The sequence below is a fragment of the Rhineura floridana genome, chromosome 4 (genome assembly GCF_030035675.1).
Source record: "Rhineura floridana isolate rRhiFlo1 chromosome 4, rRhiFlo1.hap2, whole genome shotgun sequence".
In the NCBI taxonomy this organism is placed as follows: domain Eukaryota; kingdom Metazoa; phylum Chordata; class Lepidosauria; order Squamata; family Rhineuridae; genus Rhineura; species Rhineura floridana.
The window spans coordinates 80,738,702-80,755,345 of record NC_084483.1 but is presented as its reverse complement, the minus strand read 5'-3'; positions in this window follow the sequence as shown (position 1 = coordinate 80,755,345).

Below are 16,644 nucleotides of genomic sequence, written 5' to 3'. Positions count from 1 at the left end.
ACACAGGAAGTGGATTGGACTGTTAAAGACCAACCCAAATTGTGTTTTCATTTTTACAGATTTGGACAGCAGTATAATGTCTCAGAGAGGAGGTTAGGTCTCCTGCTCCCCTTGTGCATTCACTATAGCTGCCCAATTTCCCCACTTTTTAAAGTTTGATAGAAATATTTGTTGGCTACAGGTATGTTCTTAAACTGCAATGGGGTTTTTTTCGAACCTACCATTTTTGGGCAAGGTCATTGAGCGAGTGGTGGCCAACCAGTTGTCAGCACACTTGGATGAAATGGATTACTTGGATCCATACCAATCGGGTTTCAGGACTGGTCACGGAACTGAAACAGCCTTGGTCGCTCTGGTAGATGATTTGAGGAGGGCATTAGATAGGGGAGAATTCACCTTTCTTGTCCTCCTCGATCTCTCAGCGGCTTTTGATACTGTCGACCACAGTATCCTTTTACTTCGCCTGGAGGGATTGGGAATTGGAGGCACTGTATTACAGTGGTTCTGTTCCTTTCTCTCCGACAGGTACCAACAGGTAGCATTGGGGGAGGAGGTTTCAGACCCTTGGCCTCTCAATTGTGGTGTGCCACAGGGTTCTATCCTCTCTCCCATGCTATTTAACATTTATATGAAGCCACTGGGGACAATCATTAGGAGATTTGGGCTGCAGTGTCACCAATATGCAGATGACACTCAGCTCTATCTCTCGTTTAAATCTTCGCCAGAGTTGGCTGTGGAGACCTTGTCCAAGTGCCTGGAATCCGTGAGTGGATGGATGGGAAGGAACAAGCTGAAGCTAAACCCCGATAAGACTGAGGTGCTGCTCGTGGGGGACAAAAGGAGGTTGGGAGATGTTGACTTGAAGTTCAATGGGGTGAGTCTACCCCTGAAGGACCAGGTCCGCAGCCTTGGGGTTGTACTTGATTCCAGGCTGTCCATGGAGGCTCAGATTTCGGCAGTGAGCCGGGCAGCCTGGTATCAATTACACCTCATATGAAGGCTGCAACCCTACCTTCCTGTTCATCAGCTCCCACTGGTAGTACACGCCCTGGTCACCTCTCGTTTGGATTACTGTAATGCGCTCTACGTGGGGTTACCCTTGAAAATGGTCCGGAAATTACAACTTATACAAAATGCGGCGGCTCGACTACTTACGAACAGTCGCCGCCGGGATCACATCACACCAGTGTTGTTCAATCTACACTGGCTTCCAGTTGTTTTCCGAGCCCAATTCAAGGTGTTGGTATTAACCTTTAAATCCCTAAACGGTTTTGGCCCAGTTTATCTTACGGAGCGCCTTCAACGCCACCAATTATGCTGCCCGACAAGATCGGCCACACAGGGCCTTCTCTCAATCCCACCGACAAAAACAGCTAGATTGGTGGGTACTAGAGAGAGGGCATTCTCAGTGGCGGCCCCCACCCTCTGGAACTCCCTCCCACAAGATCTCCGGCACACCTCTTCCCTAAATGTATTTCGGAAAGCCTTAAAGACCTGGCTCTTTCAACAGGCATTTGGGATCTCCGGGGAGGGTTAATTGCCATGACTGAAATGCCTCCTGCCCTGTTTTAATATTGTTGTTCCAGCTGTATTGCTTTTATACTGTTTTTATATTGTATTACTGTATTTTATCATATTGTGTTTTAACGATTTTGTACATCGCCTAGAGTGGCCATTGGCCAGATAGGCGACACAGAAATTAAATTTATTTATTTATTATTATTATTTTTTGCCTATTAGTAAATAATTCACAAAGTCCTCAAGGATCCCTAGTTGAGGCTACAACAAAACATATCGAATGCAGATATAATTGGATGGTTGCAAAGTCATCCTTAATTATATTTGTTTTTGAACATGAACTTAAAGCATGTGTCACAAAAGAACAACAACAAAAATGTTAAGGATTTTATAGCTGTATTTCATCAGCATCAAACTCCCTTGCTAAGTATGATGCACTCTCCTTTACTAAACTGGTGAGCTTCCTCTCCCGTCCACCCATGCATGGCCCCAATACAGAGCTTCATTAGAATTCTGACTATATCAGAATGCTTCCTCCTTTCATTTAATGGAGAGGCGACCCTGTGTATTCCATAGAATACATCTGAGGAGCAGCTCCCTATTGAAGGAGCAATTGGTTGATGACAACTGCCTTTGTAGTTGAACTTACTGGTCAATTGCCTGGCTAGTTGCACTCTAATTGTATTTATTTGTGTTATCCAGTTAATGAATCATTTATATCAATTATGTTTTGTATATCCTTTTAATAGCTTATTAATTTGTATATATTGACCTTACAATGCATTATGAGGGGATGCTTTTACCTATTGTGATTCAGAACACATTAAGAAACCATTGCTTGTTTGTTAAAAGGTCCTATAGAGGTTAAATTCAAAACAGAACCTTTTAATATTTTCATCTATTTTGCATTATTTATGCAAAATAGATGGAACTTTTTATTGTACTTTCAGAAGTATGTGTTTCTAAATATATTTCTATATATTTCCCCTTTATAAATATTAAAATGGTATTTTAACAAAGAATAGTAGAGGTTCATCATTATGTTCACTGGTATCACCAGCATGATATAAAATATCAATTCATTGTTATCCTAATTCCTAGAAACACGAATGCATCAAAAGTAAGGATCCTTCCTGGATTTTCCTCATCATACTCATTAAAATGAGCATGAACAGATTGTTTACTCTTTTTATTTTCTTTTTCCTTTTTGTACTGTTTTATCAACATGGCTGTATGGAGGAATATACAGTAACTGGATATAACTAGTGCTTTTTCAGTAGAAAATATGGTGCCAGTATGCACATTTTGATGAAAGTGCCATGGGTGCCAGCACAAAATGGGGCACTGCAATCTAAACACCTGGTGGGTGGGTGGAATTAGATGTTCCAGGGGTGGGGAGGGTCTGTACTGGCCTGGGACCTGCTGGACCTGAACCAGCCCCACTGCCATCACATGATGGCATCAGACCTAACCGGGGCCAGATCACTGCAACAGCTCCAGGCTGGCACAGTAATTTGCTTGCCCCTACTCCACCTTCCATTGTGGCTGGCATGAGCAGAAGGGCTGCAGGTGTGGTGGTGGCTCCACCACTCCATTAAGCCCCATTGCTGCCAGGCCACAGGTTGAATTGTAGTTTGGATTGTAGCATAAGGTTCCATCTGCACTGTGCATTTAAAGCACTATCATAACACTTTAAACAGCCATGGTTTTCTCCAAAGAATCCTGGGAACTGTAGTTTGTTAATGATGCCAAGAGTTGTTAGGTGATCCCTATTACCCTCATAGAGCTACAGTTCCCAGAATGGTTTAACAATGAACCCTACTTCCTAGGAAACTCTCAGAATTGTAGCTCTGTGAGGGGATGAAGCTTAAAATGACTAAGGCGAAATGGTTCTTATATTAGGGTTGCCACGTGTCCAAATTCTTCCAAGGTACACAGGAAGTGGACTGGACTGTGAAAGACCAACCCAAATTGTGTTTGCATTTTGACAAATTTGTAGGGCAGTTCAATATCTCAGAGAGGAGGTGAGGTCTCCTGCTCCCCTGGTGCATTCACTATAGCTGCCCAATTTCCCTGCTTTTTAAAGTTTGATAGAATTATCTGTTGGCTATAGGTAAATTCTTAAACCACAAGTTTTTTTGCCTGTTAGTAAAATTATTTATTTATTTGTTACATTTATACCCCGCCTTTCTTTCACCATGAAACCCAAGGTGGCATACATGTGGTTCCCAGGTGGTATCCCATCCAGGCACTGACCAGACCCAGACCTACTTTGCTTCAACAAGGTGGTGGCCTCATGTGCCTTCAGACCATAGCCTGGGACCAAGTAATATGAAAATAGTGATTTGTGCCCAGATCCTAATAATGATCAATTAGGAATGGTACAGGATTTCAGCTGAAGGCAATGTGGCAAGGGAAGGAGGAAAGTGAAGGGCACAGATTATTGAATAGGATGGTGAGAATTGTGGCTATTTCCCCAAGAATTTTATACAACAGCCTTTGCTAACCTGGTGCCCTCCAGGTGTTTTGGACTGCAACTGCCATCAGCCCCAGCCAGCATTGAAGAAAAGGATGACTATACTATTCCCCACCTAATCAACAGTTCTGTTAAACTAATTTCATACTGTTAAAGTCCAGGATGTTCAATTGGCTTAATTTAACGGCTGCTTAGCAATTATTAATAGATGCACATAGATGCATTGAGAACTGGAGATGACAACCATGACTTCTGAACCTGGATTTGCTGAAATGTAGCCTAAATAATCAACTTTCCCTATGAGTTTCTTCATATTTCCATGAGAGAAAATCCTCTACCAATAAACGAAGCAATTAAATGTCTTCAGTTGAAATATGTTATTTTCATCAGAACGAGACTTAAGTACTGACAAACCATCAGTGTGGCTTCATATTCTGATCAGGAAGCTTTCAGTTTTATAGCTGATCACAGCAGCACAGCAGGTAAGGTAAATGGACTACCATTTTTTATTGAGCTAGATAATATCCCCCACTAGGAGTATCTCTTGACCTTCTGACTCAAGGAAATAGTTGTATGTTGGAATAGAAATGTACTGAATGATTCTCTGATTTTTTAAAAAAGTTGAATGACTAGAGGAGTCACAACAAAGATTTAACACAGATTATGCCCAGCTGGGGATGCAACTGAGGTTTAGTGCCACACATAGTGCCACACAGCTGATAATAAGATCAAAGTTTTCAATAAAGATGAATGTTCCCTCTATGAATCTATGTTGTGGCATATGGTGAAATCAGAATAACAGCATATTGTGAGAACCTGAAACACAATCTATGAAAAGGAGAGATGTTGGTATTTGCATCATCTTACGTAATAGGCTTTCACTGTGATGCATTATTGGACGTGTCTGTAATATGACTTGCTGTACTTACTCTGCTAGGCAAGGTGAAAAACCTTAGCCTTTGCTGGCAAACAACTTAGAGGGCTCCCTTTTCTTGTGCTTGGTGATACATTGGAAATCAGGAAAACTTGATTTGGATCTCTGCATTTGCAAGATTTCTCAGCAAGCAGTCAGCAAAGCCCTTCTTTTTCCTAAAAGTTCTTTCCCACTTTGATTCACTTGTCTGCACATGCCCTCCAGTATTGCCATACACATGTGCCTTATCACAATGAAACCCTGGGAAATGTAGTTTTCTGTAGCAGTACCTAGATCATTCACCCCTTTTTTGTTTACCTGGTACACTATGGTCAGTGCTTTTTTGGTAAAAAATAATGCGATGCTGCTACTCATGTCTTTTATCAAGTGCTGTGGGTAGCAACACAAAATGGTCGCCAATGGCAGCCAAAAAAAGAGGTGCTGGTACCTCTTACCGGTCAGTTTTATCACAAGAAAAAGCCCTGACTACAATATAGTTTTCTAAAAGTGGTGAGTATTGTGGCAGTGACAGGTAAGCGGCCACCCTGCCACTGTATACTGGAAGAGGAACTTTTTTAAAAAATGGAAGGGGTGCCACTGCCATCACAAGATAGGTGGAAATGGGAGTTACTTAGGTACTTTGAAGCACTCTCTTTCCTTCCATTGGAGCTGGGTGGATAGCTTCTCACCCCTATCCTTCCTTTTCATTGAGTGTCCTGGCCTGTTCTGGTCTGGTCACTCTGCTTGAGGCCCATGAAATAATTTTGTTATTTCTAACCCTATTGGTTATGGTTCTGCATGTTTTATTTTTTGCCCTTCCCAGGAGACTATAGTAGGGACATTTTAAGTTGTTTTGATCTGGTTATATTATGCTTGCTTGTCACAGCTTGGAAGATGGGCTAGCGATGGAGAAGGACTGAGGACTGAGCGATGGAGAAGGACTGAGAACTGAGCAGAAGAAGGACTCTAAGATGTTCAGAAGGATTGATTAGAGATAATTCAGCAGGAAATGTGGTGATCTCCAAGAGCAGGGATGGCTTAACATTCAGGAGTCAAGGCCACATTGACCCAAAGTATCTGAGGTGTGAAAGTGGGTGTGGTAAGAACTGCTGTTCGTAAAGCTGCCTACCAAATGTTTTCCATCACATATTCTGCACTACTTGCACTACTAATCATTCAGTATCATCCAGATAGTCAGTAATTTTATATATTATCAGAGTAGAGTTACTGGTTCTCCTGGCTTTGCCCAGAGACTCCATATTTTTGGGGTCCTCTCTGGCTCTCCAAGTAGGTTATCTCAATCTCTGGACTTTCATTTAAAAAAAAGATTCTAGGTGGTCTGGTTCAAGAGATATACACCAAAACATCAGCCCCCCTTCTATTAAATTAGCTCATAGCTGGCTGCTCTAACCCCACTCTTTCAAGTTTGTAACCAATAAGTGAAGTCAGGTTTGTGATTGACAAGGAATTTGTTGACCTCCAGGCAATAGCTAGAACCCTTTGCAAGGCTAGAAAACTGTTTTTTCCTGCTTGTCTGAAAATCTCAGTAAGTTTATAGCTTTCCTCAAGAGCAAACATTTTTCTCTTTTGTGTGCAGGAGATCTTAATGCCATTGCAATGTGTTATGCTTTTCTAATTATGAGGGGTCAAACAAGTTTAAATATTCCTAGGCTGTTGAAGAGGGCAGTGTTTTGAAAACCTTCCCAATATGAAGCTTTAATTCTATACTTGCTTTTGCCCCCACACCCAAGAAGACTCGTGACACAAGTTGGAATAATGTTATATTTATTAAATATAACATTCTACATCAAATGCAGATAAGCCAATTCATCAGATTAAATTGCTTCGGGCAGATGAGGCCTCCTATATATGTGGGAATACTTCCACACCTTCTAAAGGCAAATAACTCTCTTCAGACCTTAACTCCATAGTCAAGGACATGAGGGAAAACCTCCCTCCTTGCTGCTGAAGTCAGCTGTGGTTCCAACCTCCACACCATGGCCCCGCCGTACAGGCGTTCACCATGATGTGCAAGCAGGTCCCACAAGGACACTCCTCAGTTTGCCACCAGGCATTAAGCTTTGATGGTTCCCTGGGGAGTGACCCTTACCTATATACCTTAACCACCTCAAAATAACCCAATATACCTCACCTGCCCGAATTCCATGCCACAACAGGGGATCAGCTCAAGCTTGGTCCCCTCAACCCAAGGAAGAAAACAAACTCCCCAAACCCAACCTCAAATCCTCTAAAAACAAATCACATCCCCACTCTGACAGGTGGATGCCGTCGTCCCTAAACAATTGAGGGGAATAAAACCTTATCCTGTCATGGGTTATGCATGCCCCCCCCAAGGGATAAAACCAAATCCTTGACCTTCCTATTCACCCATTTGCGCGACCTATCGATCTTATTTGGGTGAAGAGCACCCCTCCATACTCGTCGCACAAGCATATCTGACCACACCAAAATTAGAGTAGGATAAGAACGCCTAAGCCACGTGAGATCACTAGTGACCTTGAGCAGCAAGTCCATACCAGGGCGCTGCACAAGGTCATTCTCCCCCAAGTGAATTAACAAAATGTGAGGCGGGGCTGCTGACGCCATGGTTCGGCACACCAATGGCAACAACGCATCCCATAACATGCCCCTCCGCGCCTCCCAGCTAACTATCGCTGATGCAGAAAGCTGCAGCTGCATTCCGGAAAACGACGAAGAGGCCCTCCGATGCGCCCAAAACAAGATGGAATGGCCACACAGAATGATCCGCACAGGAACTGGAAGACTTAAAATACCTAAAGAAAAACAAAATTAAATACAACATTAATACCGGACATAAGACTGAAAAGCAGAGGAACGCCACCTGCCGATCGCTTGGATGTCGCTAACGCTCATGCCCACGAGGGCAGCGGCCGTGGCCGCTCCAATCCGAAATGAATGCAGCCCATAGACTCCAGCATCGTGACCAGTGGCCAACAAGGCCCGCCGAACAATGGCCCAAAATTGGAACTGAGTCAGGGCAGAACCATCCGTATGTATAAAAAGATAATGCAGGCCCACTGGCCTTAGAAGCAGGAATTGACGCATTGCAGACACAGGGCATAATTCCAAAACTTGGCAGCTGCGTAAAGACACAAGACTGCCACGGCCCTTCTGATCAGTCTTAGAGACTCGCAGGGAAAACCTAACCATATCAGCACCTAACGTGCAATCGCCTGAGCATAAGGCTCTGTAAGACACATCGCGCTTAGAGAGGACTAACACTTCACTAGGGTGAAAAGCACCATAGAACATCGTCAGACTTACTGCGGCGAAAAGGTGCGCCTCATACTGGGATGAACATAAAGAACGAAACAATGCCAGGATCTGGAGGAGGACATCGGGCGTGATTGGCCTCCTCCGGTCAGCGGGCCTGGGAGCGGAACGCGACCAACCCTCAAGGACCTTTCTGACCCTAAAATCTACAGAATGATCCGGCAGTCCTCGTGCCTTAGAGATAAAGGCCAGCGCAGAGAGGTGCCCAGCGATAGTGGAAACAGAAGAGCCGTGCCCTTTCAAATGCAACATATACTGTAACAATTGATCCACAGGAATAGGCCACGCCATAGGTAAAGCAGCACTGATTCTGAAAGCTTGGAACTTCGCAAAAGAACGCTGATATGCTTTCTGAGTACTGGGAGCAACAGCAGATGCAATAGCGGCCCCAACTTCTAAGCGCCAAGGTTCCATAAGAAAGGCGGGACCGGGACAGGGTCCAGAGCCGCTCCAGGTGCAAGCTCCCAAAAACGCGCCATCTGTAATCAGGAAAGAGCATCAGCAACTCTGTTTTGCAAACCTGGAACGTGCCGAGCAACGAAAAGGATATTAAATTGCAAACATTGCAATACAAAGATGCGCACTAGTCGCATGACACGAGAAGATTTGGAAGTCTGGGCATTGATAATGCACACAGTGGACAAATTATCACACCAAATGCGTACAGTACGGTTTTGGAATGCCTGCGGCCAGATATGAACCGCCACAACTATTGGGAAAAATTCCAAAAAAGTCATATCTCCAGTGGTCCCAAGGCCTGCCATGTGTTAGGCCACTTATCAGCGCACCATTGCGACCGGAATATTACACCAAAGCCTATACCCCTAGCAGCATCGGAATGTACCTGTAATTCGGCCTCTAAAAGCAATTCATCGTGCCAGAAGGAAAGACCATTAAAGTCCTCCAAAAACGTAAGCCACATACATAAATCTGCTCTCATACCAGCAGAAACTTGAATGAAATAAGATCGAGAGCGCACACCTTTCATGGCGTCACAGAGATGCCTGAGAAATGCCCACCCTGGAGAAATGACTTTAGAGGCAAACACCAGGTGTCCTACAAGTTCCTGCAATTGAGCTAATGTAATCTTTTTTAATACAAGGATATCCTGGAGACGTTGCCGCAAGGCAAGCAACTTGTCCTGTGGCAAACAGGACGACTGGGCAATCGTGTCTAATTTGATACCTAAAAAGGTAAGTGAAGAAGAAGGGCCCTCAGACTTTTCGGGAGCTAAGGGAACACCCAGTTCAGTGGTTAGAGCCTCGAAGGAGTGCATCAAATAGAGGCAATGGGAAGACCGTGCAGGCCCTATAAACAAAAAATCATCGAGATAATGAACTGAGAGAGAAGATGTCCTCCTTTGCAGCGCCCACTCTAAAAATGTGCTAAATGCTTCAAAAGCAGCACAAGACACGGAACAACTCATTGGCATGGCCCTGTCAATATAAAACAGGCCTTGAAATTTAAAACCCAATAAATCAATATCATCGGGATGCACTGGTAAGAGGCAAAATGCAGATTTTATATCGCATTTTGCTAATAAAGCACCCTTACCAGCCCTACGGACTACTCTCACAGCCTCATCAAAGGATGTATACCTAACTGATGCATGAATTGGGGAAATGCCATCATTGACAGAAGCACCTTTGGGGAATGACAAATTGTGTATAAGGCGATATTCGCCCGGCTGTTTCTTAGGAACAATACCCAAAGGCGAAATTCTTAAATTCTCCAAAGGAGGAAAATAAAGGGACCTGAAATATGATCGGCACTTATCTCCTTGTGGAGTTTGGCCAGCACTACCGAGGCCATAGGCATGAGAGAGGGCTGATTCTTTAACGAATAGCAACCCTGGGGCCCTGAAAGGATATACGAAAACCTTCAGTAAAACCCGCAAGCAGAAAACTAGCAGCAGACCTATTGGGGTAACCTGCCAACAAGCGAGCCAAGGGAATTAATTTAACAGGGCTACTGGCCTTGCGACGTACCGCCGCTGTTGCCAGACCCACGTTTGGGCTGCTGGTGTTCCCCTGTACCCTGGCGAGCCTGCCTGGCACGCTGACAGGACGAACTGGGGTGGTTGTCACCACACAGTCCGCAAGCGTGTCGAAACCTACATGGACGCCTGAGGCATCGGCCAATGCTATTAAATGTCCAACAGACCTGCTGGGATTGAACCCACTGCCCGCCCTGACCAGAGCCAGCGGCGGAAGTCTGTGCACATGCTAACAGGTGACCACTATCTGCTGTCTCGCCAGAAGTAGGCCTGGCGGATGTCATGGAGCGAAGCCACAAACCAGCATGCTCCACGTCCCAGCGTAGGGTGGGATCCAATGCTGCCCTTTGCCTGAAATTTTCATCATACCGCAACCAAGCGATGCCAGAGAATTCTCGAAAAGCCCGATGAATGATATCCTGATATTTTATCATAGAGAGGGCCCTAGATGGATAAGCCTGCGTCATAACACCCATATAAATCGTATAAGCGTTTAGCCAGTTAGGCCATACGCGGTCAACTCTCTTTTTTGTGACTACCTCACATTCCTTTCCATCCTGACCTTCCTTACTTTTGACCTCATTCTCACAAAAAAGGAGAGTAAATAAATCAATGTACTCTCCACGCCAAATTCTTTCCTTCGTCGCAACCAATAAATGGTCACCCAAAGGAAGAGAGGTATCTCCTTGAGGATAAATACCCTGAGGGAGAGGCAAAGAAGAAGAAGGAAGACCCAAGGAAGCCATTGACAGCTGCCAAGGAGTTACTGCAGCAGCAGGCCAAGGGAGCTGTGGTTGATGCAGAACTAACACTCCTCCCATAAACACTGAAGGTTGGGAGCCACTTGCTAGCTGAGAACCAGCCAAGGATGAATCTAAAGGACTAACACCTGTAGCAGGACTCTGTGTAACATGAGTATGTGGTGCGAGTGGCTCACCTGCATAAGCAGCCGGAGAAGCAACCAGCAGAGAAGACACCAAAACAGAAGCCTCAGGTGACACGGGCAGACCACTGGACTGATGAGACAGAATCTGTCCCTGAAGTGACCCAGCAACAGCTGGAAGTGGGAGCACGGGAGAAGAAGACGTAAGCGTAAGCGCAGGCGAAGCTACTGGAGATGGAAGAACCGTGGGCTCCTGTACTGGTGCTGCAGCCTCAAGAACACCAATCCTGGAAATCAAAGCAGCAAGAATACTTGACTTAGAACTCTTCTCTGCAATGCGGGCAGACTTCTTACCTGTAGGGGTGGTACTGGGTCCCGCCCCAACATCACATGGCTGCGAACGTCCCCTCTCCAGAGCGTCCACCCGTGCTACCAAAGCCCAAATGGTGCCCATATCCTCCTTTTCGTCAGATGACTGGTGCTGCTGAGCTGCAGGGCGATTAGAAGCCTGCTTCACTACACGAACGCCTTTCTTCTGTTGAACCTTCTTAGGCGGCATGTCTCAACCACAGTACAAGAAAAATAACAGCAAAAACCACAATTAACAATTAACAAGTAAAACCTCAGAGGAAAACAGCAATCAACTCAGAAACTGGACTAAGTTTTTTGTTTGTTTGTTTTTTAAAAGGGGGGGGAAACAGGAATTAATATATCAACTATTATATATATATATATATATATATATATATATAATACGATATATATATCGTATTTACTATTATTATATATATATATATATATATTTAATTATTTATTTATTTTATTTCTTAATATTATTATTATTAAAACGGACAAAGTTAGAAACCGAAACTTATGAACAAAGCTAAATGACTACCACAACAAACAAACTAACTTTGAGGGAACAATAAAATAACAGGGGAAGCTATTAAATTGATTTCAATCACAACGAAATAGAAATACAGCAACCTACAGGGAAGATAGAATGCAAAGCAACCCAATGGGAAAAAGAGGGGGGGGAAACAAACGGAAGAATTCACTAGTAAAGACAAAACTAAAAGCACCCACAAGTAACGTTCCCAACCACTTATCCCTGAAGGAAACTGCCCAACTTAAGTGAATCAAATGCTGAAGCACAGGGACTCAGGCGAGAACGATCAGCTGGGAAGCGGCAAGAAGCCGCTGTGCACGTGGAGAACGATCAGCTGGGAAGCGGAAGACGCCCGCAGCCCAGCTGAGCCGCGGCAAACAAACCAGAAGCAAATAAATTGAGAGGGAGTTGAGGAGCACGCAGCAACAAGGGAAAGCGGTGAGAAGCAATACAAACGGCTAACGGACAGAGCCCTTGCCAGCACAAACTGCGAGAGTTGCCACGAGGTGAAAAAGGCAAACGCTAAGGGAAGGAGCGGCTTTAAATACTCCGCTCAATCCCAGACCTGATTGGCCCCCTTGATCTCACGTGGCACACTTAGAAGCTTCGAGATCGTTCCCGAGCCTTCTCCTACATTTCGGGTGAAGGCAAAAACGCCCCTTAACAGGAACGACATTCTGGGAGTAAGGCTGCAATGCGAATCCCACATACCCAAAGTAAACCCCACTGGATTCATTAGGACTTACTTTTGAGTAGACATGGTTAGGATTGTGTTGTAAATTAATGGGACTTTTGAGTGAACATAGGAAAGGATTATGTTTGTGTTGTAAATCTTTCTCTCCCCCTCCAAACCTTTTAAAGCAATTAGGCAGGGCTGACTTAGGTGACATTGTTTTTATCACACAGGAAACTATTACTGATTTTTAAAAAAAATGTTCTGCAATGACCAACTGGTTTTGACAATAAATGATTATATCGGGTGTATGTATTTTATATCTCCAGTGTGTGTCTATATGCAGTCTTTCCAACATCCCTGTGAGGTAGGGTTGCCGGTTGGAAATCAAGGCAGCTCACAACAAGAAATAAATTCCTTTAAAATCCAGTAACCATAAAACAAATATAAAACAGCTTAAAGTGACACAATTCTGAATTTTGGGTTGGATGAGGTTGCAGTTCTGTGCATGCTTCCCTGTTTGAGTAAGCCCCATTGAATACATTGGGACTTGCTTCTGAGTAAACATACATGGGATTGTACTACAAATATCCTTACAGATTGTGTAAATAATAAACACCTTTGACAGTCATGTATGAATATTTCTTCATACTATGTCCCAATAAGTATCCAATTTCACACTATGGCTGTACATTATTTCCTGTACATTTTAAGTGTGCTCTTCTTCCTTTGGGTTTCATAATCCCCCTCTGCTCTTTTCATCCTGAGGAGCAGATTAGGCTGAGAGATGGTCACCCAGTAAACTTTATAGCTCATTTCCATTTAAAAAATTTAATTAAAATGATTTACATGCAGGCAAAGTTTATGAAGTTGATCTACACAATACATTTAAAGCACATCCAACTAGCATTTAAAGTGCATAACTTTCCCCAAAGAATCCTGGGAAGTGTAGCTTCCCCATCACAATTATAGTTCCCATCACCCTTAATAAACTAATAAATTGTTCAAATGGGTGTTGAATGTGCTTTCAATGAATGGCATGGATCTGCCATAGGTATGCTGTGCATTCATTAGTGAACGGAAAAGAACAATTTTAAAATATACTTTTTTAAAACAGGGGAAGGGCTGTAGCTCAGTGGTAGGGCATATGCTTTGCATGCAAAGGTACAAAATTAAGACTATTGCCTGGAATCCTGGAGAGCCAATGCTAGTCCATGTCATCAGCACTGAGCAAGATAGTACCAAATGGCTTGTGTTGGTATAAGGCAGATTCTTTTGTTCCTAAAAGTGGAAAGAGACCAAGGGCCACAGTGACTCCAAAATTTATTTATGTATTTTATTTGCAACATTTATATACCACTTTATTGTAAAAACATCAGGGAGGTTTATGGAAGGAATTAAAATAATACAATTATTGGCAAAACCAGTTAAAGACAGGTATTTAAAAACATTCAAAATAATAAAACCAACAATGAGTTAAAAACAGATAAAAAACATAATAGCTTCTACATGCCTGGGTAGGCTTGCCGGAACAAAAAACAAATATATGTTTAGCAGGTGCCAAAAAGAGAACAATGAAGGCGTCTACCTAATGTCAATAGGCAGAGAGTTCCAAAGTGTAGGTGGTGCCACACTAAAGGTAATTAAACTTACTGACATTAACATTTTTACTCTGGAATATTTGGGCACCCTAAATAAAAATCACTGGACTGTATCCATCTTAATACTATTCAGTATAGACCCATTGAAATTAGTACACCTAAGTTAATCATGTTCATTAATTTCACTGAGCCTACTCTGAGTGAGATTAACATTGGGATATGTTCATCTACTTCGCCCTTTTCAAAAAGCCAATTAAATAAATCCAGGAGGGGAAATTTTCTGTTACTTCCTGTATCCAAATAGAATGTATATTTATTTATTTGTTTAGTATAAGTGATTTTCATGTAGCCCTTCAGTCATATTCCTGAGGCAGTCTACAAAAAGAACATTTTACCTTGGCCTGTGTAGACTACATACTTAGCAGCCAAGATATACATGACATGAATTATGTTATTGAAGTTTTGTTAATTGTCCCAAAATGTGAGGCACATGAGGCTACCACTCTGCTGAACCTAAGCATCTCCACCTAGGAATCACATGGTATTCTGGCTTGAGTACCATAATGGAAGAAAGACAGTATTTCAATGTAAGAATATTGATTAAGGAATGTACCCTTAAAAAACCCCAACTTAAGTGGCCACCACATGGGCAAGCAGGATCAGGACCATGGCAGGTGGGAAGGAGATAGTTCATTCTTCTCCCCTGCGATCCTCCCAACACAGATTGCCCTCTGAAGCTGCTATATGCCCCAGGAGATAAAATTCCACTGAAAGCAATGAAATGTTCATCCTAGTTGCTGGTAGCATTTATGTGTATGTGTGAGCGAGAGACAGGTGGGGTGGTAAGGGAAAGAATCAGGTCCACCTTCCCCACTCATTGTAGTCTAAATTACTCAGGGTGGCTGTTTACATAATAGAAAAGTACATGTTAACACAATTATCTTCACATCTAGTTAGGTCATAACTCACTATTAATATGTGCAAAGAAGTGCACAAGATAACTAATTGTTTTGGCTGAAACAACTGGCATGATGACGAATTGTTTAGACTGAATCTGTTCTGCACTGAAAAGCCACTTAAACTCTGTCACCTGGGGTTACAATTAGGAGTGTACTGCTCAAGGACACTGACCAGTCTTGGTACTGTTGTTTTACTAAATGACATGACTATGAATGATAGGATTTAACTGCTATGGCAGAGCGAATTTCTGCTTCCAGAATGATGGCATAAGTTATTTATTATGCTGCTGCTTTCAACCACTTATGACAAGCATCAGAATAATGGGCCCACTATCCCTGCTGTGTTCAACAACTGCATCATTGCAATCTCTGCTTCTTGTAACCATAATAGTGGCACTAAATGGCATAATAAAGTATCTTATGCTGATGCCCTTGAATACTGAGGAATAATGGGAACTGAGGACATGACTGAGAATGTACAACTGGGCTGATATATCTATGTCTGCATGTTTTTCAGTAGACCTTCTAGAATGATATTTAATCAAACATTTCATCCCAAATAACAAATAAATAAGGACATTTGAAAGATTTTAAAGATAAACTAACTATGACTATGCACAAGACATATGAACGTGTCTTAAGATTCAGAGATTTGGGAGGTTAAGTTGAGGCAAAATCTCTAATTCTGACCTCAACATTTTCTTCTGCTGCATCTACCATCACCACTGTGATTTTCCAAGGGCACCAACTGGTTTACCTTGATTCCCATTACTGCACTTTTAAATTCAATGGTGATTTATTACTGTATTTTATTTATAATATTTTTATAAACTCCACTCATATAAAACATCAAGGCAGTGTATATATACTGTGTATATATACAAATACAATAAAATATGGGATACATAAAAACAACCATTTAGAGTCTCTTGTAAACTGCTTAGATGTTTCTTACAATCAAGAGTAAAAGTACAATAAATAAATAAATAAAAATAAAGAGGTTGATAAGCTTGGTTAAATTAAAAAAAATGAATACAATAATAATAAAATCTCACCTTTGGGGAAAAAAGAAGTAAACTGAACAGGCCTGTTGGCATAAAAAAAGTCTTCAAGGGATGTCTGAAAGTTAGCAGTGAGAATTACTGTCTACTTCTACCATGTGGTTATAATGGTAAACTTAAAGCATCCACCATGGCGGTAACATACCTCTGCTGACCCATCTGATTTTTTTTTCTACATAAAGGTTACTTTTAACAGATCACTTGCTTAGGGCCAAATTGGGCATGATAGTTGTAAATAGTTGTCATGTGAATAGCAAGTGCCAGAAGTACGATTCTGATTGGGACTGTGGTGGTGGTGGGGTTAACAGTGAAAACTCTGCCCCTCCATGCCATGGTCCCAGTAGACTGAGACTGAAGTCA